Source organism: Sapajus apella, unplaced genomic scaffold (genome assembly GCF_009761245.1).
Source record: "Sapajus apella isolate SASKATOON/1434 unplaced genomic scaffold, GSC_monkey_1.0 scaffold5, whole genome shotgun sequence".
NCBI lineage: Eukaryota > Metazoa > Chordata > Mammalia > Primates > Cebidae > Sapajus > Sapajus apella.
Window position 1 is genome coordinate 4,336,710 of NW_022436945.1, and position 24,585 is coordinate 4,361,294.

Sequence of the window (24,585 nt, forward strand, 5' to 3'; positions counted from 1 at the left end):
GGTGAGAGTAAAAGACCAGGGACACATGTGGAGGGTTTATTTCACTGTGCCACGTAGTGTGGGCATCCCCCTGGTTATATTTGGCTTTTCATAAAGAGCTTTAACATGGAATGCAATTTGAGAAGACCTGCTTTGTAGAGGTCTTTTGTTAATATGGAATGTTGATTGCAGACGCCAGGATCTGGGAGCATGAAAATCAGATACAAGGCTGTGACAGTAGTTCTGAAACATGAAGAGGGCTGTGCCAGTGAAGGTTCAAAACATAGGATGGCATCGATGTAGTTCTTATCATACTTCTCCTCTACAAACATGTGGACTCCTTATCTTTTCTCATCAGACTACTGATGATAGATGATGAATGTCAAACAGATATATTAATTTTCTAACCAAAAAAAATGGTTAGTAAATAATAAATCAATGTCTATAAGCACACATTATAATTAAGATCCTACTTATAGTTTTTACAAAATAGCCTGTGAAAGAACCTATACATTATTTCACTTATTTATGCCAGAGAGCTTCGATGTAATACCTTTGGTTTAGAGAACTAGAAGGCAGAAAATCCTGTGTGCAAATGACTGATTTAAAACATATAGCTTTTGTCATACCCTCAAGCTGAACAAGGTTTTGTTTTCTCATTTCTAGAAGTTTAGAATTAGTTTTCTTAACATTTGGGATTTAAATATTGGCAACTAGAAATAAAGTCTAAAGAGCAGAGTAAATTCAGATGGTTGAGATCCTAATTGATTTCAGCATTTGATTTTCAAATAATGTTTAGCACACCTAGAAAAAGTCAAGCCTTGTTAAGCAGAATTCTTAAAGAGACTCGGTTACATAATTTTGTCTTTACCAGGCACTATGGCATACTTTTCTTTTCATGCCCATATCTTTAATGTAGAATATTATGAAAGTGGTGGGAGGTTTTTCTGAGAATGATTTTCCAGTTTTTCTGAAAACTGGAAAAAAAAATACATAGCTCTTGAGCATTTACATGCATTGCATCATTAAATTCTTAGATCAGATCTACAAACTGCTGTTATCATTACCATTCCATAGATGAAGGAGCTGAAGCTTTACTTACCTAAGTATACCAAACTCAAAGGTGGATGCCACCTTTTCTGTCTGACTGCAGAGCCTGGCCTTTAACCATACCAGGACACACGTATTTTCTTCTTCATTGCTCTCTGTGTTCAGTCAAACCCTAGGTCCTGCTGAGTCTTCCCTGGGTTGTTTTTGAGTATTTGTTCCTGTCCCACCCCTTCGTCAGACCTACCATACAGCCCGTACTAAGACAACCGCCTAACCCTCTGGCTCCAAATCAGAGTTTTGGCAACCACCACCTAACCATCTGGCTCCAAACCAGAGTTTTCAAATACAAATCTTATTGGACCATTGCCCAGGCTTTAAACTCTTTAATGGTATCCCACTGCCCTCATGATAAAATCAAGCATAATGAAATTAGAAATCCATACTAGATGTGAGCATACCCCTCTGTGATTCTACAGCCTCTACTTCACAATCTATGTTCTAGGTACACAAACTACTTACCTCTAATCATCTAACAGATACGCAATGCTCTTTCTTACCTCTGGCACTTACATATGATGTTTTCTCAAAGACCCCAGAAAAATGAAAGGTCTTGACCTCAAGCTGGAGCCCAAATTTTCAACCCAGCGTAACAACATTGGCAAATAACTATCTTGAGGTGTTTGCATAACATGATAAAGACAGGGAGCCCACTCTTTCGTAAAGCAGAAGAGTTCCCTGAAGAAGTTAGTTATATATGTAACTACAAGTACAAGCATCTTATATCTCATGATTTCCAGGCATTGCCCTCTAACTTTTGCCCTCTGGAGTTATATAAAGGCAATCAAATTATTTTGTACACAATGTTATATTGCCAAATATTAAAAGTCAATTCTCATATTTTTTAATGTTTATATTTAGACATAATTGTGTGTATATGCTATTTCCTTTCCTTTTCTCTTTTTATTTTTATTTATTTATTTATTTATTTATTTATTTTTGAGATAGAGCCTTGCTCTGTCTCCCAGGCTGGAGTGCAGTGGCATGGTCTTGACTCACTGTAACCTCTGGTTCCTGGGTTCAAGTGATTCTTGTACCTTAGCCTCCCGAGTAGCTGAGATTATAGGCATGTACCACCATGCCCAGCTAATTTTTGTATTTTTAGTAGAGATGGGATTTTGCCTTGTAGGCCAGCTGGTCTTGAACTCCTGGAGTCATGTGTTCTGCCTGTCTTGGCTTCCCAAAGTGCTGGGATTATAGGTGTGAGCCACTGTGCCCAGCTGTGTATGCCATCTTCATAAGATAAGAGGGTTTGTAAAACACAATGGAGACAAAGGTGAGAATAAGTAGTTAATCCTATACTCCTCAGATACATCTTCTAAAACAATAGTTCCCAAACTTCTTACATTGTTACTCCATCAAAAAAGTGCATTTCACATTACGGCCCACTATATGCACGCACACACACAGGCACATGCACATTTCATCATGTGCCATATAAAGATGTTTCAGCGAACCATGGACTGCACTTATGATGATGTTGTAGCCTAGGGGCAATAGGCTGTATCATGTAGCGTGGGTGTGTGGCAGACTATATCACTGAGATTAGTCTAAGAGCACTCTATGATGTTCATACACTGACAAAAATTGCGTAACAACACTTCTCAGAATATATCCCCATTGTTAAGTGATGCATGTCTATGTATCATAGGCATTTGACCCTTGAGCAACTCATGGTTTAGGGGCACTAACCACCATGCAGTCAAAACTTTTGAGTCCCCAGTAACTTAACTACTAATGGCCTGCAGTTGACCAAACTCTTATCAATTACATATAGTTGATTAAAATGTTTTATATGTTATATGTATTATATAGAGTATGCACATATATATATATATATATATGTATATATATATATATATATATATATATATATATATATATTTGCACTTTAGGATCTGGGGTCCATGTGAAGAACATGTAGGATTGTTGCATAGGTACATACATGGCAATGTGGTTTGCTGCTTCCATCCCCATCACCTATATCTGGCATTTCTCCCCATGTTATCCCTCCCCAACTGCCTACCCTCAGCTGTCCCTCCCCTAGTCCCCCACAACAGACCTCAGTGTGTGATGCTTTCCTCCCTGTGTCCATGTGTTCTCATTGTTCAACACCTGCCTATGAGTGAGAACACACAGTGTTTGATTTTCTGTTCTTGTGTTAAGTTTTCCAAGAATGATGGATTCTGGGTTCATCCATGTCGCTACAAAGGACACGAACTCATCATTTTTTATGGCTACATAGTATTCCATGGTGTTTATGTGCCACATTTTCCCTGTCCAATCTATCATCGATGGGTATTTGGGTTGGTTCCAGGTCTTAGCTATTGTAAACAGTGCTGCAATGAACATACGTGTGCATGTGTCTTTATAATAGAATGATTTATAATCCTTTGGATATATACCCAGTAATGGGATTGCTATGTCACATGGAATTTCTATTTCTAGGTCCTTGAGGAATCGCCACTGTCTTCCACAATGGTTGAACTAATTTACACTCCCACCAACAGGGTAAAAGCATTCCTATTTCTCCACATCCTCTCCAGCATCTGTTGTCTCCAGATTTTTTAATAATCATCATTCTAAGTGATGTTAGATGGTACCTCAATGTGGTTTTGATTTGCATTTAGCTAATGACCAGTGATGATGAGCATTTTTTCATATGTTTGTTGGCCTCATATATGTCTTCTTTTGAAAAGTGCCTGCTCATATCATTTGCCCACTTTTGGATAGATTTGTTTTTTCTTGTAAATCTGTTTTAGTTCTTTGCAGACCTTGGATACTAGCTCTTTGTCAGATGGGTAGATTGCAAAAAATTTTTCCTATTCTCTTGGTTGCCAGTTCGCTCGAATGATTGTTTCTTTTGCTGTACAGAAGCTCTGGAGTTTAATTAGATCCCCTTTGTCTATTTTGGCTTTTGTTGCCCATGCTTTTGGTGTTTTAGTCATGAAGTCTTTGCCTATGCCTATGCCTATGTCCTGAAAGGTTTTGCCTACGTTTTCTTCTGGGGTTTTTATGGCATTCGGTCTTATGTTTAAATCTTTAATCCATCTGGAGTTAATTTTAGTGTAAGGTGTTAGGAAGGGGTTCCAGTTTCTGCTTTCTGCACATGGCTAGCCAGTTTTCCCAACACCATTTATTAAACAGGGAATCCTTTCCCCATTGCTTGTTTTTGTCAGATTTTTCAAAGATCAGATGGTTGTAGATGTGTGGTGTTGCCTCTGAGACCTCTTTTCTGTTCCATTAGTCTATATCTCTGTTTTGGTACCAGTACCATGCTGTTTTGATTACTGTAGCATTGCAGTATAGTTTGAAGTCAGGTAGCATGATGCCTCCAGCTTTGTTCTTTTTGCTTAGCATTGACTTGGCTATGTGGGCTCCCTTTTGGTTCCATATGAAGTTTAAGGTGGTTTTGTTCAGTTCTGTGAAGAGGATCATAGGTAGCTTGATGTGGATATCATTGAATCTATAAGTTCATTTGGGCAGTATGGCCATTTTCACAATATTGATTATTTCTAACCATGAGCATGGAATGTTTTTCCATCTGTTTGTGTCCTCTCTTATTTCCTTGAGCAGTGATTTGTAGTTCTCCTTGAAGAAGTCCTTTATATCCTTTGTTAGTTGTATTCCTAGGTATTTCATTCTCTTTGTAGCAATTGTGAATGGCAGTCCATTTTTGATTTGGCTCTCTTTAAGTCTGTTATTGGCATATAGGCATGCTTTTCTGCACATTAATTCTGTATGCTGAGACTTTGCTGAAGTTGTTTATCAGTTTCAGCGTTTTTGGGTTGAGACGATGGAGTCTTCTAAATATAAAATCATGTCATCTGCAAATAGAGACAATGTGATTTCCTCCTTTCCTAATTGAATAGCCTTTATTTCTTCTTCTTGTCTGATTGCTCTGGCTGGAACTTCCAATACTATACTGAATAGGAATGGTGAGAGAGGGCATCCTTGTTTAGTGCCGGATTTCAAAGGGAATACTTCCAATTTTTGTCCATTCAGTGTGATATTGGCTGTGGGTTTGTTGAAAATAGCTTTTATTATTTTGTGATATGTTCCATCGATACCTAGTTTATTTAGAGTTCTTAGCATAAAGGGCTGTTTAATTTTGTCAAAGGACTTCTCTGCATCTATTGAGATAATCATGTGGTTTTTGGTCTTTGGTTCTGTTTATGTGGTGGATTACATTTATAAACTTGCACATGTTGAACCAGCCTTGCATCCCCAGAATGAAGCCTACTTGATCATGATGGATACATTTTTTGATATGATGTTGCAATCCGTTTGTCAGTATTTTATTGAAGATTTTTGCATCTGTGTTCATCATGGATATTGGTCTGAAGTTTTCTTTTCTTGTTGAGTCTCTGCCAGATTTTGGTATCAGGATGATGTTGGTCTCATAAAAATGATTTGGGAAGGATTCCCTCTTTTGGATTGTTTTGAATAGTTTCAGAAGGAATGGTATCAGCTCCTCTTTGCATGCCTGGTAGAATTCGGCTGTGAACCCATCTGGACCTGGGATTTTTTTGGTTGGTATGCTATTTATTGCTGCCTCAACTTCCGCCCTTATTATTGGTCTATTCAGGCTTTCAACTTCTTCCTGGATAAGGCTTGGCAGGGTGCAAGTGTCCAGGAATTTATCCATTTCTTCCAGGTTTACTGGTTTATGTGCATAGAGTTCTTTCTAGTCATCTCTGATGGTAGTTTGTATTTCTGTGGGATCAGTGGTGATATCCCCTTTATCATTTTTTATTGCATCTATTTGATTCTTCTCTCTTTTCTTTCTTTTTTTTTTTTAATCTGGCTAGTGGTCTATTTTGTTGATCTTTTCAAAAAACTAGCTCTTGGATGTATTGATTTTTGAAGGGTTTTTTATATTTCTATCTCCTTCAGATCTGCTGTGATCTTACTTATTTCTTGTCTTCTGCTAGCTTTTGAGTTTTCTCGATCTTGCTCCTCTAGCTCTTTCAATTTTGATGATAGGGTGTCGATTTTAATCTCTTCTCGCTTCTAATGTGGACATTTATTGCTATAAATTTCCCTCTATACACTGCTTTAAATGTGTCCCAGAGATTCTGGCACATTGTGTCTTCATTCTCATCGGTTTCAAAGAACATCTTTATTTCTGCCTCCATTTCATTGTTTATACAGCTGACATTCAGGAGCCACTCATTCAGTTTCCATGAAGCTGTGTGGTTCTGAGTTAGTTTCTTAATCCTGAGTTTTAATTTGATTGCACTGTGGTCTGAGAGACTGTTTGTTATGATTTCCATTCTTTTGCATTTGCTGAGGATTGATTTACTTCCAATTATGTGGTCAATTTTAGAGTAGATGTGATGTGGTGCTGAGAAGAATGGATTTGGGGTGGAGAGTTCTGTAAATGTCTATTACGTTTGCTTGGTTCAGAGCTGAGTTCAAGTACTGGATAGCCTTGTTAATTTTCTGTCTCATTGATCTGTCTAATACTGACAGTAGAGTGTTAAAGACTCCCACTATTATTCTGTGGGGGTCTAAGTCTCTTTGTAGGTCATTAAGAACTTGCTTTATGTATCTGGGTGTTCCTGTATTGGGTGCATATATATTTAGGATTGTTAGCTCTTCTTGCTGCATTGATCCTTTTACCATTATGTAGTGTCCTTCTTTGTCGCTTTTGATCTTTATTGGTTTAAAGTCTATTTTATCAGAGATTAGGCTTGCAACTCCTGCATTTGTTTTGCTCTCCATTTGCTTGGTAAATCTTCCTCCATCCCTTTATTTTGAGCCTATGTGTGTCCTTGCACGTGAGATGTGTTTCCTGAATACAGCACACTGATGGGTTTTGGCTTTTTATCCAATTTGCCAGTCTGTGTCTTTTGATTGGAGTATTTAGCCCCTTTACATTTAAGGTTTATATTATTATGTGTGAATTTGATCTTGCCATTTTGATGCTAGCTCATTGTTTTGCCCATTAGTTGATGCAGTTTCTTCATAGTGCTGAAGGTCTTTACAGTTTGATATGTTTTTGCATGTGACTGGTACTGGTTGTTCCTTTCTGTGTTTAGTGCTTCTTTGAGGAGTTCCTGTAAGGCAGGCCTGGTGGTGATGAAATCTCTGAGCAATTGCTTGTTTGTAAAGGATTTTATTTCTCCTTTGCTTATGAAGCTTAGTTTGGCTGGATATGTAATTCTAGGTTGAAAGTTCTTTTCTTTAAGGATGTTGAATATTGGCCCCCACTCTCTTCTGGCTTGTAGGGTTTCTGCCAAGAGATCCTCTGTGAGGCAGATGGGCTTCCCTTTGTGGGTAACCTGGCCTTTTTCTCTGGCTGCCTGTAGCTTCTTTCCTTCATTTCAACCATGGTGAATCTGATGATTATGTGCCTGGGGGTTGCTCTTCTTGAGGAACATCTTTGTGGTGTTCTCTGTATTCCCTGGACTTGAATATTGGCCTGCCTTGCTAGGTTGGGGAAGTTCTCCTGGATAATATCCTGAAAAGTGTTTTCCAGTTTGGATTCATTCTCTCTGCCACATTCAGGTACACCTATCAAACATAGATTAGGTCTTTTCACTTAATCCCATATTTCTTGGAGGCTTTATTCATTTCTTTTTACTCTTTTTTCTCTAATCTTGCCTTCTGGTTTTATTTCATTGAGTTGATCTTCAATCTCTGATAACCTTTCTTCTGCTTGGTCGATTCAGCTATTGAAACTTGTGTATGCTTCACGAAGTTCTCGTGCTGTGTTTTTCAGTTCCATCCACTCATTTATATTCTTCTCTAAGCTGTTTATTCACATTGGCATTTCGTCAAACCTTTTCCCAGGGTTCTTAGTTTCTTTGCATTGGATAGAACATGTTCTTTTAGCTCAGAGAAGTTTATTATTATTCACTTTCTGAAGCCTGTTTCTGTCAATTCATCAGACTCATTCTCCATCCAGCCTTGCTCCCTTGCTAGTGAGGAGTTGTGATCCCTTGGAGGAGGAGAGGCATTCTGGTTTTGGGTGTTTTCATCCTTTTTGTGCTGGTTTCTTCCCATATTTGTGGATTTATCTACCTGTGGTCTTTGTAGTTGGTGACTTTCAGATGGGGTCTCTGAATGGACGTCCTTTTTGTTGATGATGATGTTATTTCTTTTTGTTTTTTAGTTTTCCTTCTAACTGTCAAGCCCCTCTGCTTTAAGACTGCTGGAAGTCCACTCCAGACCCTACTTGCCTGGGGATCAACTGTGGCAGCTGCAGAATAGTAAGGGTTGCTGCCAGTTTCTTCTTCTGCTATCTTTGTCCCAGAAGGATACCCACCAGATGTCAGCCTGAGCTCTTCTTTATGAGGTGTCTCTTTGGATATACATGGGTTGGGGAGCTGTTTGAGGAGACATCCTGTCCCTTATAGGAGCTCAAGTGCTGAGCTGTGAGCTCCATCGTTCCATTCAGAGTTGCTGGGCAGGTATGTTTAAGTCTGCTGTAGTGGAACTCATAACCGCCTTTATTTTCCCAGGTGCTCTGTCCTGGGAAGGTGGGGCTTTATTTATAAGTTCCTGACATGCTGCTGCCTTTTTTCAGAGATGCCCTGCCCAGTGAGGAGGTAGCCTGGTCACAGTCTGCCAGCAGAGGTGTTGCTGAGCTGCCATGGGCTCTGCCCAGCTGCTGTGTGAACTTCCTTGCGGTTTCGTTTATAGAGCTATAGTTAGAACTGCCTCAGTAATGGTGGTTTGCCTCAGTAATGGCAAACTGTCTCTGAATTGGCAGACTGCCTCAGTAATGGCAGACTGCCTAAATAATGGCGGGCTGCCTCCGTAATGGCAGACACCCTTCCCCCACAGAGCTGGACCATTCTGGGTCCACCTGTGCTTCCTTGGCAACTGTCAATCCAGAGCATTTCAGATTGCTAGTCTTTGCAGGGGTGGGACCTGCTGAACCAGATCACCTGGCTCCTTATTTCAGCCCCTTTTTTTCAGTTGAATGGGTGACCATGTCTCCCGGGCATTCTAGGTGCCAGTTGAAACAGCACTCAGATTTGTGTGAGTTTTTGTTTGGAGACCCACTGCACCAGCTGAAACAGCCATGCTGGAGACTTGTGGCACTTTTCCGCCCAGGAATCTCCTGGTCTGTGGGCAGTAAAAATGTGTTTGGAAATGATGTGATCACTCAACCTCTGCATTCTCGCTAGGAACTGCACTCCAGAACTGTTCCTATTCAGCCATCTTGCTATATACAGTATTCTTATAATAAAGTAAGCTAGAGAAAAGAAAATATTATTAAAATTCCTAAGGAAGAGAAAATACATTTCCAGTGCTTTACTATATTTATTGATTCTGTAAGTTTACAAGATGAACAGTCAGTCTAAAATGGCAGCAACTGCAGCTCCAGACCTCCATCTACGGTCCATATCAAGCAATTCAACTTCTTCTTGTACATCACATCATGACTTTTTTCTGCTTCTTGGGGACATTTCCAGTATCATTAGTGGCACTGCGTTTGTGTGAGTCCCATGTCACTTGGTATTGCACTAAACATGATGAAAAACGCATGAGAACTACACGAAATTGCTTTTCACTGTGATACACAATTTAATGGAGAGATGAACTGCTCATGCAGAGATGATTAGCGTCACTTGGCATTTTAAATGTATATTCCCAAAACTTGAGCTGACTAGAATGGCACAGGAGGTGACCACAAAATTATTACAGTGGTACAGTATTATTACATTTAATTTTATGCAGTTATAATTTAATATTGCATCTTGGCATTTGTTTACATTTGTCTAACTGCAAGTGGCATCATAAAATAGATTTACGTACATTTATGGTGGCAAATGTCTAAAATCTATTTTAGACTAGTATCTACTATTTTATGCATTTGTCATATACTTAACTTTTTCTTTTTTTTTTTTTGATATTTCTAAGCTACTCAGTTCATCAGCCAGTTTTCCAAATTGTAGCATGTCTCAAAAGTTTTTTCAATATATTTATTGAAAACAATCCACATCTAAACAGACCTGCACAGCAAGGGTCAACTGTATACATACTAACCATCTACACACACACACACACACACACACACACACACACACACCCCACATGTTCTATCCAATAAACTCTCATTTTCTTTTCTTTCTTTTTTTTAGATTCTGGTCATGACTCACACATCTATTTCAGAATCTGCTAATGTACAATAACCAGCAATTTGAAAGACACTCTTCTAATGAACTCTATCTCAGACATGGTCCTCTTAACACACAGATTCATGAACTAAATCAAAGATTCCCATCACACTCTGCTGCTAATAAAGAATGTTAATTCCATGTGGCCAAGTACTATATGACGGCATTCCAAAGCACAATGAAGTTGCCAAACGACCATAAATATCAGCACAGGTGGCCAGGATTTGGCTGCATGGGAACAAAGTAAACAGCTTGGCCAGCAAGTGTTTAGGAGTCATCAGAGTGGATAAAACAGTTACGTCTCTGAAAATAGATAAAAGAATGTGTTATCAAAAATGACCTAAGAAATATTCTCTGAGCCTCCTTTCCATGCAGTAAAAAGAAGACCCCAAGGGAGAATGTTTCAATTCCTTATCCCTGGACTCTCAGCCTAGAACTTCCAGGAGTAAACTATGAGATATTGAATACATCCTTTTATTTCAATAGGCTTTAATCTAGTTTTAATATTTAGGAGTTTGTCTTAGAGTGTATTAATGGTCTCTAGCCCTGGCTATTAGCTAGGGAGCTTCTACAAATTCTGGAGCAGGGTCCTTCTTCCAGGAAACCTGGCTTAATGGATCTACAAAAGTACCTGGGAATGGGGTAATTCTAATGGTGAGCTACTTATGGGCATTGTCGCCTCAGGTAATTTCTAAGGTCCTTATAGCACATACTGCAATTCTACAGCAGAAAAGAAGAAATCTGTGTATGATACGTAAAGACAAATTTCCAAGTGGCAATATGGCAGGCTGTGCAAAGCAAAGGCTCTGGAGTCAAGTCAACATCCTTGATTTTCTAGCTTCAGTTCTCTCATAGGTAAAACAGAGAGAAGTAGTCCCTGTCTTAGGAAGTAGGCAAAGGGATTAAAGAAAAACACAAGGATAGTGTCCTTTGCATAGCACTGTACACACACGTGTGCATGTATAAAGCTTTAGGAAAATGTGAGCAATCATTGTTATCAATGTATGTGATTAAATAACTGAGGTCACTTAAAAATATAAGTGAAAGTGAGCTATGTTTACTGTCCTACCCAAAGTTTAAGATAAATTAGTTGTTTAGTCCCAAATAAAAGAAAACTAAATGTTTGTAGTATGCTAAAGCAGTGGTGAAATTACATGATATCTGAGTTGCTTTGAAATCCTTCACAAAGAAAGCAAAAAGAAAAGAAAAATGGATATAATGTAAATATGACAAACTCTTGGCAACTGTAAAGTACAGTGAATATGTAAAGCTTCGTCGCGCTATTCTTTCTCCTTTTTGTCATTTTAAAAAGATTTTATACTAAAATGTTTTTACTTTTAATCTAAAAACAAAAGAAATAAATTATTGGCTGTGGCATGGTCAGATCTGTAGATAACATACCTCCCTTCCCTTCTCAAAAAAGACTAGTTCCATGATAATCCAGAAACTTTCAGAAGAGTTAAGAAAGGGATTTATGCACAGAAGTCATGACAAAGGAAAAAACAAAGTAAATTCAGTTTTTGTCTATTTTGTTTTGCTCTTTAGTTGTTATTTTCTTGAGAAACAATGCAGGCAAATGTATCCAATTCTTAAATCAATTATATAACACGATGTGAAAAATAGTAATGCAGAATTCTGTACTTGTGGAAATTAGTTTGTCTGGAAACATCTGAGGTCCTTGTATGTAAAGGGACATTCAGAAAAATCTCTTAGATCTGAACTCTTACAAGAGCTTTTAGTTTCCCAGAAGTGTGGCCTCCTAGAACCACAGGAAAACTTCAGACCTGTTGATTCAACGTTCTCTTTGTTGTGTCACAGAGTCGATAAAAAAATCTTATTCATTCAACAAGCATGTACTGAGTACCTGCTATGTGGCATACACTGATCTACTTAGTGAAAAAAAAAAAAAAAAAAAAAAGAAAAAACAATTGTTACCTTGCCCGAGAATGGAACAGGTAGGTTCCTGGTGGTCCAACTGTTAAATGCCTGCTGTAAGATTTGCTTCATGAGTTAGTAGTCTTTTGTAAGGCTTCTTTAAAAGAAAAGGTTTTGATAAAAATGAACCAACACTATTCGAAAATAACTGGTCTATTCTAAACCTTCCTTTTAAGATTCAAATCTTATGGCCTTAAAAGGGAAACCAAATCTCCTGAGGTTGTGTGGAACTGGTGGCAGGACCAGGACTGGCATACCACACAGCAGCCGCCAAGTGATGACTCCTCCCTCTCTCCCACACCATTTTTTAGCTCTTCTCCCACCCCTCCCACTTGGCAGACTAGTCTAGTGGGTGCTCACAGATTTGGAACCAAAATTTAGAGTCTAAATCCCAGATAAGTCAATTACATTTTCCTGGACCTCAGTTTTCCTGGCCCTTAAAGGATACATGTGGTTTGGGGATCAAATCAGCCCAAGTATCTTGTACATAATCTATAAACTGCAAAATGCTATACAGATGTTAGTAATTATAGTCTTAGTCCCTGTGTCTTCTCATTGGTACTCCTCAAAGTAAAATAATTGAAAGATGGAGTCATAATAGTGAAATGAAAGGAAAATAAAATATGTCCTCTGGCCAAATTTTTATAGTTAAAAGAAAAAAAAAAAAAAAAACAGGATCTAAAACAATCTTAATTAGATTCTGGCCCCGCTGCTTCCTATGCAATGTCAGTCAGTGCAGGAAGGTCCTATGTGCAGTGGTCAAGCTTGGGCACTAGAAAGTCGCATGGAGTCTGAAGTAATCTCCCTAAGTCTCCAATTTATCAACTGTAAAATGGAGAAGATGACACTAGTGCCTATTTCATTTGGCTACTCTTTGAGATAGTGCTTTTAAAGGCTTTAGCAGAATATTTAGGATACATTCAATGCTCAATGATGATTATTGTTTTTAATTCTAAAATATGAACAATAACACCTACCTCATAGGATATTTATGAGGATTGAATGAACTAAAGTAAATTGCATATCCAATAAGTGACTGATGTCTCTGAAAGGTTAAAAATATGTTCCTTACCTTTTCCTTCAATTTTTACTGATTTATGAAACTGGTTACGAAATAATATGCTTCCTGGAGAACTGTAATTTAAGGGGCATGTGATAAGCCAATTTCTCTAAGTTAGTGGCTCAAAAATTTTAGTGTATGTCAGAATTTTATGCCAAACCAGTGAGGCAATCCTATTCACAATGGCCAAAAAAATAATAATAAAATACCAAGGAATTCAGCCAAGTAGGAAGGTAAAAGATCTGTACAATGATAACTACAAAACACTGTTCAAAGAAATCACACATGATACAAACAAATGGAAAAACATGCCATGCTCATGCATAGGAAGAGTCAATATCATTAAAAATGGCCACACTGCCCAAAGCAATTTAGAGATTCAATGCAATTCCTATCAAACTACCAACAACATGCTTCACAGAACCTGGAAAAAACTATTATGAAATTCATATGGAACAAAAAAAGATCCCAAATAACCAAGAAAATTCAAGCAAAAAGAACAAAGCTGGAGGCATCATGCCACCTAACTTCAAACTATACCACAGGGCCATAGTAATCAGAACAGCATGGTACTGGTACAAAAAAAAAAAAAAAGTTTCATTTTTTTAAAAAGGCAGCAGTATCCCTGGCCCTTCCTCCTATGGTGAAGGAGCTCAGAAATCTGATTTTTAACAAATAATTTCAACACAATAACACAAATGATGGTGATATGATTTGGCTGTGTCCCCACACAAATCTCATCCTGAGTTGTAGCTCCAATAATTCTCACTTATCATGGGAGGGACCTGGTGGGAGGTAATGAAATCATGAGGGCAGATCTTTCCTGTGCTCTTCTCATGATAGTCAATAAGTCTTATGAGATCTGATCATTTTATAAAGGAGGGTTTCCCTGCACAATCTTTCTTCTTTTGTCTGCTGCCATGTGAGATGTGCCTTTCACCTTTCACCATGATTGTGAGGCCTCCCAGGTACATGGAACTGTGAGTTTATTAAACCTCTTTCTTCTGTAAATTGCCTAGTCTTGGGTATGTCTTTATCAGCAGCAGGAAAACAGACTAATACAGATGGACAAACACTTCCTGAGTGGTATAAGTCCTTGTTACTCAAACTGTGGTGCTTGTTCTGGCAGCAAAAGCAACCCCCTGGGGATTGTCTAGAATCATAGAATCTCAGCTGCACTCTGACCTGCTAAATCAGAGACAGCATTTTAACAAGATCCCTGGGTGACTCGTGTGTGTGTGTGTGTGTGTGTGTGTGTGCGTGTGTGCGTGCGCGCGCGCATGTGTATCTGTGTGTGCGCACTATAGCTGAGAATTTTTAGTCTAAGCTCTGTTTCTTGCGAATTAGGTAACTGATTCTCTACATGGATCTCATTAGCTTCTTTTTCTCTTAAAAAATTCATTGTTCTTCCTTATAAATGGGAGCTTTATAAAAGCTTGGTAGAAAAAAATGAGTGTATTAAGGTATCTCAATATTTCTGCAGAATTATTATCAGAAGCTTTCCCCATTATATTGGTCAATGTCTTTTATTTAAAAGACTGTGTGATAAATGGATTTTAGAAAGACAAAATCTCTTTTAAAATATTTATCTTCTGACCATTTTTATTTTATTTTTAAAATGGGAATGAAAATCATTAGGAATTTTTTCACTGGTTACTACCTCAAAGTTAAATTTGATATTCAATTACGGTAACTTTATTAGCCCAGGTTTGGATATGTAATCTCCCTCCATATTTGTAAAGTTTTTGCTGTTCCAGTGCTTCTTACATATTTTTTTAAACATAGATATAATTAATATACTATAGGCCAAGCACTGTGGCTCATGCCTGTAATCCCAGCACTTTGGGAGGCTGAGGTGGTCAGTTCACTTGAAGTCAGTCTGGCCAGCATGGTGAAACACCATCTCTTCTAAAAATACAAAAAGCTAGCCAGGTGTGGTGGTGCACATCTGCAATCCCAGCTACTTGGGGGCTGAGGTGGGACAATCATTTGAACCCAGGAGGCCGAAGTTGCAACAAGCCAAGATTGCACCACTACACTCCTGCCTGGGTGACAGAGCGAGACTCCATCTCAAATAATAATAATAATAATAATTAATATACTATAAAGTTCAAAGCCAGATGAGTTTTGCACATGCGTTCACCCATGTAGCAAAAGAGTTACACTGCACCCCTTTCCAGTCAATAGCTCCCAATTCCATCCCAATTATTCTAACTTCTATCACCATAGATTGGTTTTGGTCATTCTTGAAGCTCATATAAAGGAAATCATAGAGTATATAATCTACTGTGTCTGCTTTCTCTTACTTAATATAATATCTTCAAAATATTTCCATGTTATTGTGTGTGCTAGTAGTTTACCCTTTTTATTGCTGTGTAGTATTCCATTGTATGAATACATTGCAATGTTGTATCCATGCTTCTGTTGTGGGCATAGGAGTAATTTCTAGTTGGGGGTTTTACAAATAAAATGGATGGGAAGATTCATATCTTCTTATCCTGGTGACTATCAACATTTATTTATATTAGATATGTACTTAGGAATCAGCTGCCCCTTTAACAGTTTTCTGTGTATATGAGTAAATCCTTTCTGGTTATCAGTGGGTTATAGATTAGGGTTGAATGGAAAGAAAAAAGTGTAGAAGGGAAAAGAAGAAACAAGCATAAGAAAAAACGGAATAAAGAGAAAACATGTAATAGCACTTCAAGATCAGAGGTGGACCCTCCTATAAGGGAAAATGCTAGTGGAGCAACCCAGAACCCTGGAATTCTTTAGGTAAATCATTCCTTCTTTTCAGTGGTTACCTTATTTATCCAAAAGTTGTTGATAAACTAGATGTCCTGAATGATCCTTTCCGGCTTGATAATCTAGAAATTTAACAAGTGAATTATGCAGTCATTTGAAAAGGAAATGCATTGAAGAGTCCTTTCTGATTAATAAGTTGTGGAGGAGGAAATTTCTACCACTCTACCCTCATGCCAGGCCCACCTCTCTCTATTCCTCACTGAATCCCTCTCTCAGAAGGAGGCATCGTTAAGCTCACTGACCAGAAGCCATGTGTTCATTGGGTCACATTTACTGAAGGACAGGTCACTGTGTCTTGCTGGGCAGGAACTCAGGTTGCCCCATTGTTTTCTCACCCTGTTTCCTAGTGCAATAAACTCTCCTGGGCAGGCCCTGAGATCTAGGGAAGGTTGGTCCTCCTGCTATCTTCCCTCTTCCCATTCATATGTTGATCAGGGTGAATATACTCAGAAAATATGACACCCATCTAAATGTTCCTTCCTGTATATGCATGTTGCAGTCCCTGAGCCCCAGGATTTAAATTTGAAGATGAAAAGATACTACACTTCATTCTGACTTTATCACACACTAACTCAAAATTCTCGGAGATCTGTACATTAGTGGATATTGGAATCTAGGCTGACTACAAATAAAACATTTTCTTCCACATGAGGATTTGTTTTTATTCCATTTTTGCATTGTACTCCCTCAGTCCAAAACTTCAGAAGGGAAAGATGGTGGAATTATTCAGACTCCCTCAAAGCCTTCTGAGACATTATGGAAATCCTACACCCAGGGCAGCCAAAGGTTGTGTCAAGAAAAGTAAATTGTTAAGACAAGGATCCAGGTGCCAGGTTCCACAAACATCCAATCCATAAACCTGCAGCCACAGGTCATGAGAGTTGCTTGCATTAGGAGGACGAAGAAAATTAGACATGAAGGAGAGGTGGAGGTCTGGGAACACAAGCTACCTGCAAAAGGACTGGAGCATATTGTGGGAGTGCTGGTGTGATTGATCGCCATGTGCCTGAGCTTTTCTTTATAGAGCAAATTTACTGCCCCTGACAGCTTCTGTTATCATAGGGGTTTATATGTCCACTCCAGATGTGAAATAAAGATGTTTACAGGGATTAAGTCACCTGTCCTAGAACACACAGCATGTGGCAAAACCAACTTCAAATTTTGTCTGCCTGCAAAACCCATGACATTTTTTTTTTGCCATGACCAGCTATCTCCATGTATCATTCTAAGCTGAAGAAGTTGTAGCCCAGATGGCCTTTGCAAATTAGTTGTCAGAACCAGGACTGGAGACTGGCACTTCTTACTCAACTCCCAGCATACTGCCCTGTCTGTTACTGCCAAAACAAAGTGAAGCCCTATTTGGTCTTCAAAACATTTTCTGAAATGTTATGATGGGATTGTTTGGCCATCTCACTTTTAAAGACCTGAGCCCTGGAGTCATACTGACTTGTTTTAAAGCATAGTTCTATTATTTGTAGTGTGCTATTGGTAAGCTACTTAGCCCTTGTGTGCTTTAGAGTTTGTTATCTATGAAATGGGTAAAATAAAAGTGCCTTCCTATCAGGTGTTAAGAAGTCTAAATAAGATAATTAGTGTATCATCATATTAGACATGACGACTACTACAGAAATAATAATAATGGCTACTATGTGTGGTACGGTGATTTATGCACCATAGACATAGTTTGTTTTCCTGGCACTCCTGTATCTCCCTCATGTTTAATTATTATTTCTGTGCTATTTCTCACTCATTAGCAATAAAGACAGTTCCATGGAAGACCAGAGTTTTGAAGATAATAAGGAGGGTGATTATTCTGTCTTCATGATAGTCACAGGTCTATGAAGGTACACTTTCTTGGGGCCTTGAATCAGACCAATGCCTTAGATCGAAGCAAAGGACAGCCTGTGTCTCATCTTCATGATTATCCAACAGATTAGTTCAGTATAATAAGCCAGGCCCTAAGCTGGGCTCTAAGATTCCAGGGATGAAAATACCAAGAGTTTCTTCCTCACAGTTCAGCCAGAGAAAGAAACATCAACAAATGAGGAGGGTATAGTGGAACAGGTTCTGTTACATTGAGAAAGAGATAAGAGGGAATCTCCTTGCTGATTTAGGGTCCTTGCACAGCCAGAGCAGCCCACAAACAGGCCCCCTGGCTTGAAGACCTGATAAATCTTCTGGAGGAAACAAGAGAGAATGCTGTGGGGCTGAAAATCAGCCTGGAACACCGGGAATAGGACTGAGAAACAGGGAGAGGTTCCCTTGGCTCTGAGCAAGGCTGTCTTCTTCACTGACCTTCTGACCTCTCAACTCCCTCAATGGGTAGATTTAACTGTCAATGTTACTATAAATATTAAATAGAAACTACTTTTGGCATGTAGCAACTACATGTTAAATCATAATTTGAAAAATTTGATGATGATAATAATGATAACAGTATACTTCAGGGTGAAAAAAAATGGTAATTGCATTAAAATATTCTCTGAATCAGATCTGGGTTAGTTTTAAGACTCTGATTTTGTTTAAAGCCCATTATAAAATGAGAGGTAGATCAGGGAAGAAGAGCAGAAGAGCATTTCAGACACAGGTTTATAGGACCCAGGTCTACAGGACCCAGGTCACACCTTCCTCCTCTCTAGAGTTCAGTAATCCTGCTTTAAGGAACTAAATAGATAGTTCTAACCCCAGGAAAATGACCCTTTCCCACCCAAAACAGAACCACAGGGCCGTAGTAGGAGTCAGAGTCTAGGGCCTGGGCTGCATCCAGGGCAGAATCAGCAGCTCTAGCTATGGCCGCAAGGCATACAGCAGGACTCAGACCAGGAATTACCAGCAGAACATTTCACTAATCACCAGAGAGAATATGTGAATCTTCAGAGACCCTGAAAGGGGAGGGAGAGAAGTAAGAAGGGTTCTGTTGGTCCTTTCTTTCTGAAGAACTTTGATTAATACAGCCATCAAAAATAAAAAATACTATTCTTGTGTGGTGATGTGTACCTGTAGTCCTAATTACTGGAAAGTTTCAGGCAGGAGGATGCATGAGTCCAGGAGGCTGAGGTTACAGTGAACTACAATCACATCACTGCTTTCTGGCCTGGGTGTCAGAGGAAGACCCCGGAGAGAGGGAGAGAGAAGGAAATAAGAGGGAGGGAGGGAGGGAGGCAGTGTAGGATGGAGGTGAAGACAGGAAGGAAAGAAAGAAAGAAAAGTGTATGCCAAAATATAATATATAGCCAATAAAAAAAATAAGATTGGGAAAAATCACAATGAACAGATAAAAGACTAGTATCTGCAATATATAGGGGGATTAGATATTATCACAAATAAAATAATGCAGTCTATATATGGACAGCAAACATAAAAAGATGCTCAAGTTCACTTATAAACAAAGAACAAGGTATTAATATACCCATCTGCTGGCAAGAGTTACAAAGTGTAAAACCTGATTGCTGACAATGATGGGGGGATGTGGTCATATAAATCACTGGTAGAAATGTGGCCTGTTATAACCATTTTGGAAACAAAACTGGCAAAATCTATTCAAATAAAAAATGCACTTTTGTCCCAGGAATCTCTTCCAACCCAGAAATCTCATTTTCATAAATCTACCCTACAGAAATTTTTAAAAATTATATAAAGTACATTTTGCAACATTGTTTCTCTGGGGCAAGAAAACTAGAAACCAAAGTCATATGCATTGGTACAGTATGATGGAATAAACGTTAGTGCATCTACCTGACAGAACACTGAGCATCCATTAAAAATGAGTTTGAGGAATAACAGTTAACTTGATGTAATTTCTATTAAATATGATAAGTAAGAAAACTAAGATGCAGAGAATTATATAAATATTTATGATATAATGATGTTTTTCTAAAGTAAACGATGAACTCTCATCTCTATGTATTTGGAGGTGAATACATCTCCATTTGATTGCAAACTGTTATATAAGCATTAGTAAACTATGTATAAAAAGATGCCCTTCTGGTCATTAGCATGGGTTTAGGCAGGAATGCATGGATATAGCAAAGAAAAATAGCAGAAATTGGAAACAAAAAATAGGAGAAAAAGAAAAAACAGATGGCACTTAATAAAATAGTATATAGAGTATAATTTGATTTGTGTAAAATATCAGTTTACCTATAAAAATTAGAACAAAATATACATATATATGTGTTTATACATTATTATTTATACATAAATATCTAAGTGTGTGTCTGTCTGCTGATTTGTAGGACTATCTATCCATCAACTGACCGACTATTTTTCACTGAGGGTCTACTAGGTGCCAGGTATTTCTCTGAAGGTATAGCAGTAAGGGGAAAAGCTACCATCGTCCTAGCCATCATGGAATAGACAGAGTAATGAAAACATTCTATTTTACTATACACTTATACTAATTATTCTATACAGTTATAATTATTATTATAAATCAATAAGGGCTATGGAGAAAAATCAGTCTTGGACAAGAGGTACAGAATGCTGTGGGTGCAGATTATATTACAATTATAAATACAGTATCTAGAAAGATGCTCTCTGATAAGTGATATTTGAATACAGACTTGAGATTGTTGCTGAAGGAGGAAGCAGAGAGGTCAGTGAAGAGGCTGTAGCAACAATATGAGTGGAAAATATAGTGGCTTGAGCCAAAATGGAGACAGCAAAGGAGGTCAGAAGTGACTAGACTCTGAATACATCCTGAAGAGACAGGAAAAGGGATTTGAAAGATTCAGTGTGGCATAGCAGAGAAAGAGAGGATTCACAAGATTTTAAAAGGCTGAGCCAGAGGAATGATGGCATTTTCATAAACTAAGATGAGGTAGAGTGCAGGGAGAGCCAGCTTGGTGGGGACAGGAGTGGTGAGAACACTAGGAGCTCCATGGTGAACAGATTAACTTTTAAAAATCTGTGAGACAGGCAAAGAGCAACAATGATTAGGCAGTCAGACACACAAGTCTGAAATTCGGGCAAAGGTCCTGTTGGGAGGTAGAAATTTGGAATCAGCAATCTAGAGATTTCTAAAGTCTTGGTACTGAATGATATCATAAAGAGAATAAGTGGACTAAGGAAAACAAAAAGTTCAAAAACTAAACGCATGATCTGTGTGCTCTACTCATATTGTCAAATGAAAAGTGCAAGTTTCAAGGTAATATGTGTAATATCTTGTTTGGTTAAAAGATAATTAGACTAAACCCTTACATTATTCCATGTTGGCATGTGTATATCAGAACAAGGACGAAAATGGAGGGGGCACATGAGGCTATTCACATTGGCTACGCCAGAGGCTGGGAAGTGGAGCAGTCACTATGAAGAGGATCATTAACTATGCCTTTATGTATCTTCACTTTTTTGTTTATTTTTGCTTGTCACAGCAGGAAGTTGTTGTAATTTGTAAAGCTTCAAATGAAGAACAAAAATATCAGGTTGCTGCACCCCAAAATAGTAATTTCTGATTTCCCTGCAAGTAGGAGGAATAATAACACAAGTTCTCTGTAAAGTACTGTACAAACACTAAGGCCATATGGGAAGGGCAGAATGGCCTTTTGTTGCTCTGCAGATAAGCAACATATCAGCCAGAGATTCTGGGGGGGAAGCTGGCATAGGACATTGGCCTTGAGCAAGAGCACAGCTCCAGGGAAAGTTTCAACTGTCTTTGACAGTGATTAACTGAGATGGAGAAAAGCCGCATCATTCTGAGATGAAAATTTGGAAATACATACCCATGGGGCAGGAAGTTTCAAACGGAAAACCTGAGAAGGAGGCAGAAGCAAAAGAAGGTTCCCACATGCTTGAATGGAACTGGAGAAATAATCTATATTTATACTGGTTTCGGGAACAAATACCTCATTGAAAACAGATACCAACTATACAGGACATTGGATGAAACCATTGGCTCTGAGCTCAACACTGACTTTTCTGTTCTAGCTCTGCCAATTCGTTGTCTCACCTAGAGCAAGTTACTATACTTCTTTACTCTCAGTCTACACATATGAAACCTTATGATAATAGTTATGATGATAACACAACTTGCTATATAGGAGTATTGTGATTAAATAAGACAACAGCTAACTCAATGCCTGGTGAATAGCAACACATAATAAATATCTGCCATTATATTATTATAAATATCTTAGTAAAATAAATTTTGTTAATGCTGTGGGTTGAACTTTGTCTGAAGATATGTTAAAGTCTGAATCCACAGTCTGTGTGAGTATAACTTTATTTGAAAGTAGAATCTTTGCAGATATAATCAAGTTAAGATAAGGTCATACTAGACTAAGGTGAGCCTTAAACCAATGGCTGGTGTCCTTGTAAGAAGAGGGAAATTTGGACACAGACACACAGGAAGAATGTCACAGGGAAGACAAAGGTAGATATTGGAATGATGCAGCCACATGCCAAAGGATTCTAGCAACCACCAGAAGCTAGAAGACGGACAGGGAGCATACGCTCTCTTGTAGTCCCCAGAAGGAACCAACCTTGTCAGCACTTTGATTTCAGATTTCTAGCCTCTAGAACTGTTAAACAGTAAATTTATCTTGCTTAAGCTATCGAGCCTGTAATAGTTTGTTATGGCAGCCATAGGAGATTAATACAGTTAAATATAGGAGACCACTTGGCGAGCTTTTCTAGCAGTAATTCTGACACCACAGAAACCACTTTGGTCTGAGGATTTATCGGTCTCATGAATCGGGACAAGCTGATGACTGAACAAAAAGTGGAATATTCCTTCATCTATTCTATTCAGTGTAAACTTAGACAGCATAGTGTATTTCATAATAGTTTAAAGAAGACAGAGACCACCACAGTCCTAACCGGGAAACAAATTCTTCAGATGCATAAGCATTAAATAAACTTCAATGAGACCAAATGAACTGCATTGAATAATGACACAGAACCGGGTTTCATTGGAGTTCACTATTCTAAACAGTTTGCATTTCTTAACCTATTTAATTCATATTACAATACTTTTCAATAGGAATAAACAGCATTTAATACTATAGTTTTGTTTACTTGTAGTTAAATGGTATGTGATAAACTTTGGAAAGTTTCCAACACATAAACAGATTAAAAAATCAAAGACCCATGTCCCCTTTCTACGATATAGAGTTCTTGTTTGGAAGTAGTTACCAAGCCAGGGATTATATTTCCCAATTCCCTTGCATCTAATCCAAATATTAGTTCTTGTTTCTGGTCATTGAAATATGAATAAAACTGACGTGTGTCAAAGGTGGGCCAAAGAATTTACATATATGGTAAATTTTTAACATGTTCCCTCATTCCCTTAAGTATGAACTCTAGAAGCTGGGTGATGTGTATGGAACATCACAAACTGGAAGAAGCCTACATCTCTGAGTTATTTGCTAGAGTCAGCCCCAGAAGGCCTGCCCCATAGAAAGCAACACTGGTAAGCCATCTTGGGATTGTTCTTTATAGCTTTTAGCCTACTTTTCTTATCATTATTTTTGCCATCATTATAATTATTGTCATATAACTTTCATATTTAAGAAAAAAGGAATGGACACTAGAAAGTCCACTGTTGTACAGAAGCCATCCCCTAAAAAATACTTCACAGATTGGAAACTCACTACAATGTGTCTAATGTTTGAAGTTTGGGTCAAGAGAAAAATATTTCTTAATGCATTTGTTCATTTTCTTTCCAGGCCCCTACCAAGTAAGGTGACTATTTTTCCCAAAGTGCTTGAAAATGATGTTTTTGTTGAAGATTGCTGGCTTTCAGATTATGACTTAAAGCTATGGAGAGAGATAAGGATGGCAGCTAGACCTTGTTGGTCAAGCTCACCCAACGCTTCTGTCTGGGCAACTAATGAGTCATAAACCATTTGGGAGAAATGTCTACATTACTGAGTGGCTACGTAAATGAAAAATTCGTTTTTCTCAAAAGTGCAATTTTCTCGAATAGAGAGAAATGGAGAAATAATTAGTCACAGCGTTGGGTACCATTTTGAAGCTGGTCCTTAAAAGCCAATCTTCCCTCTCCTAATTTTAACTGATTGAAGCTGATAAGGTAATATTTTCTCAACATTTCACATTCTATTTTCTCCAGGGTAATATCTTAGCTCATATTTGAATAGGTTTTTTTTCCATAAATCTATCAGCTTGTCATTTATAGACTCAACATTTGCATCCAAGTCTAGCTAGTTGGAGCAAAGCACTTAGCACAACTCACTGCATGATGCACTGTAACTACTCTGTAAAGATCATTTCCTTTTTTCCTCGTTACTCATCATCCACTATCACAATTACTTAGTTCTGCCACCGGAACATGACAACAGCCGTGGGTAACTTGTAAATGAATAGGCATGGTTATGTTGCAATAAAACTTTATTTAAAAAACAAGTGTTCAAACAGCATTTCAAAGATAGGAAAAAGCAAGGGCCACAAGCTTAAGGCATTAATGTGTGTGGCATCAGCATGCTCAGAGAAAAGAAAAGACCAGCTGACCAGGGATTAGTGAGCAAAAAGGAAAAGAAGTGTGTAAGAAGAGGCCAAAGAGATATCAGGAGCCAGGTAAAGCAGGGATGTGGAGGCAATGATCTAGCT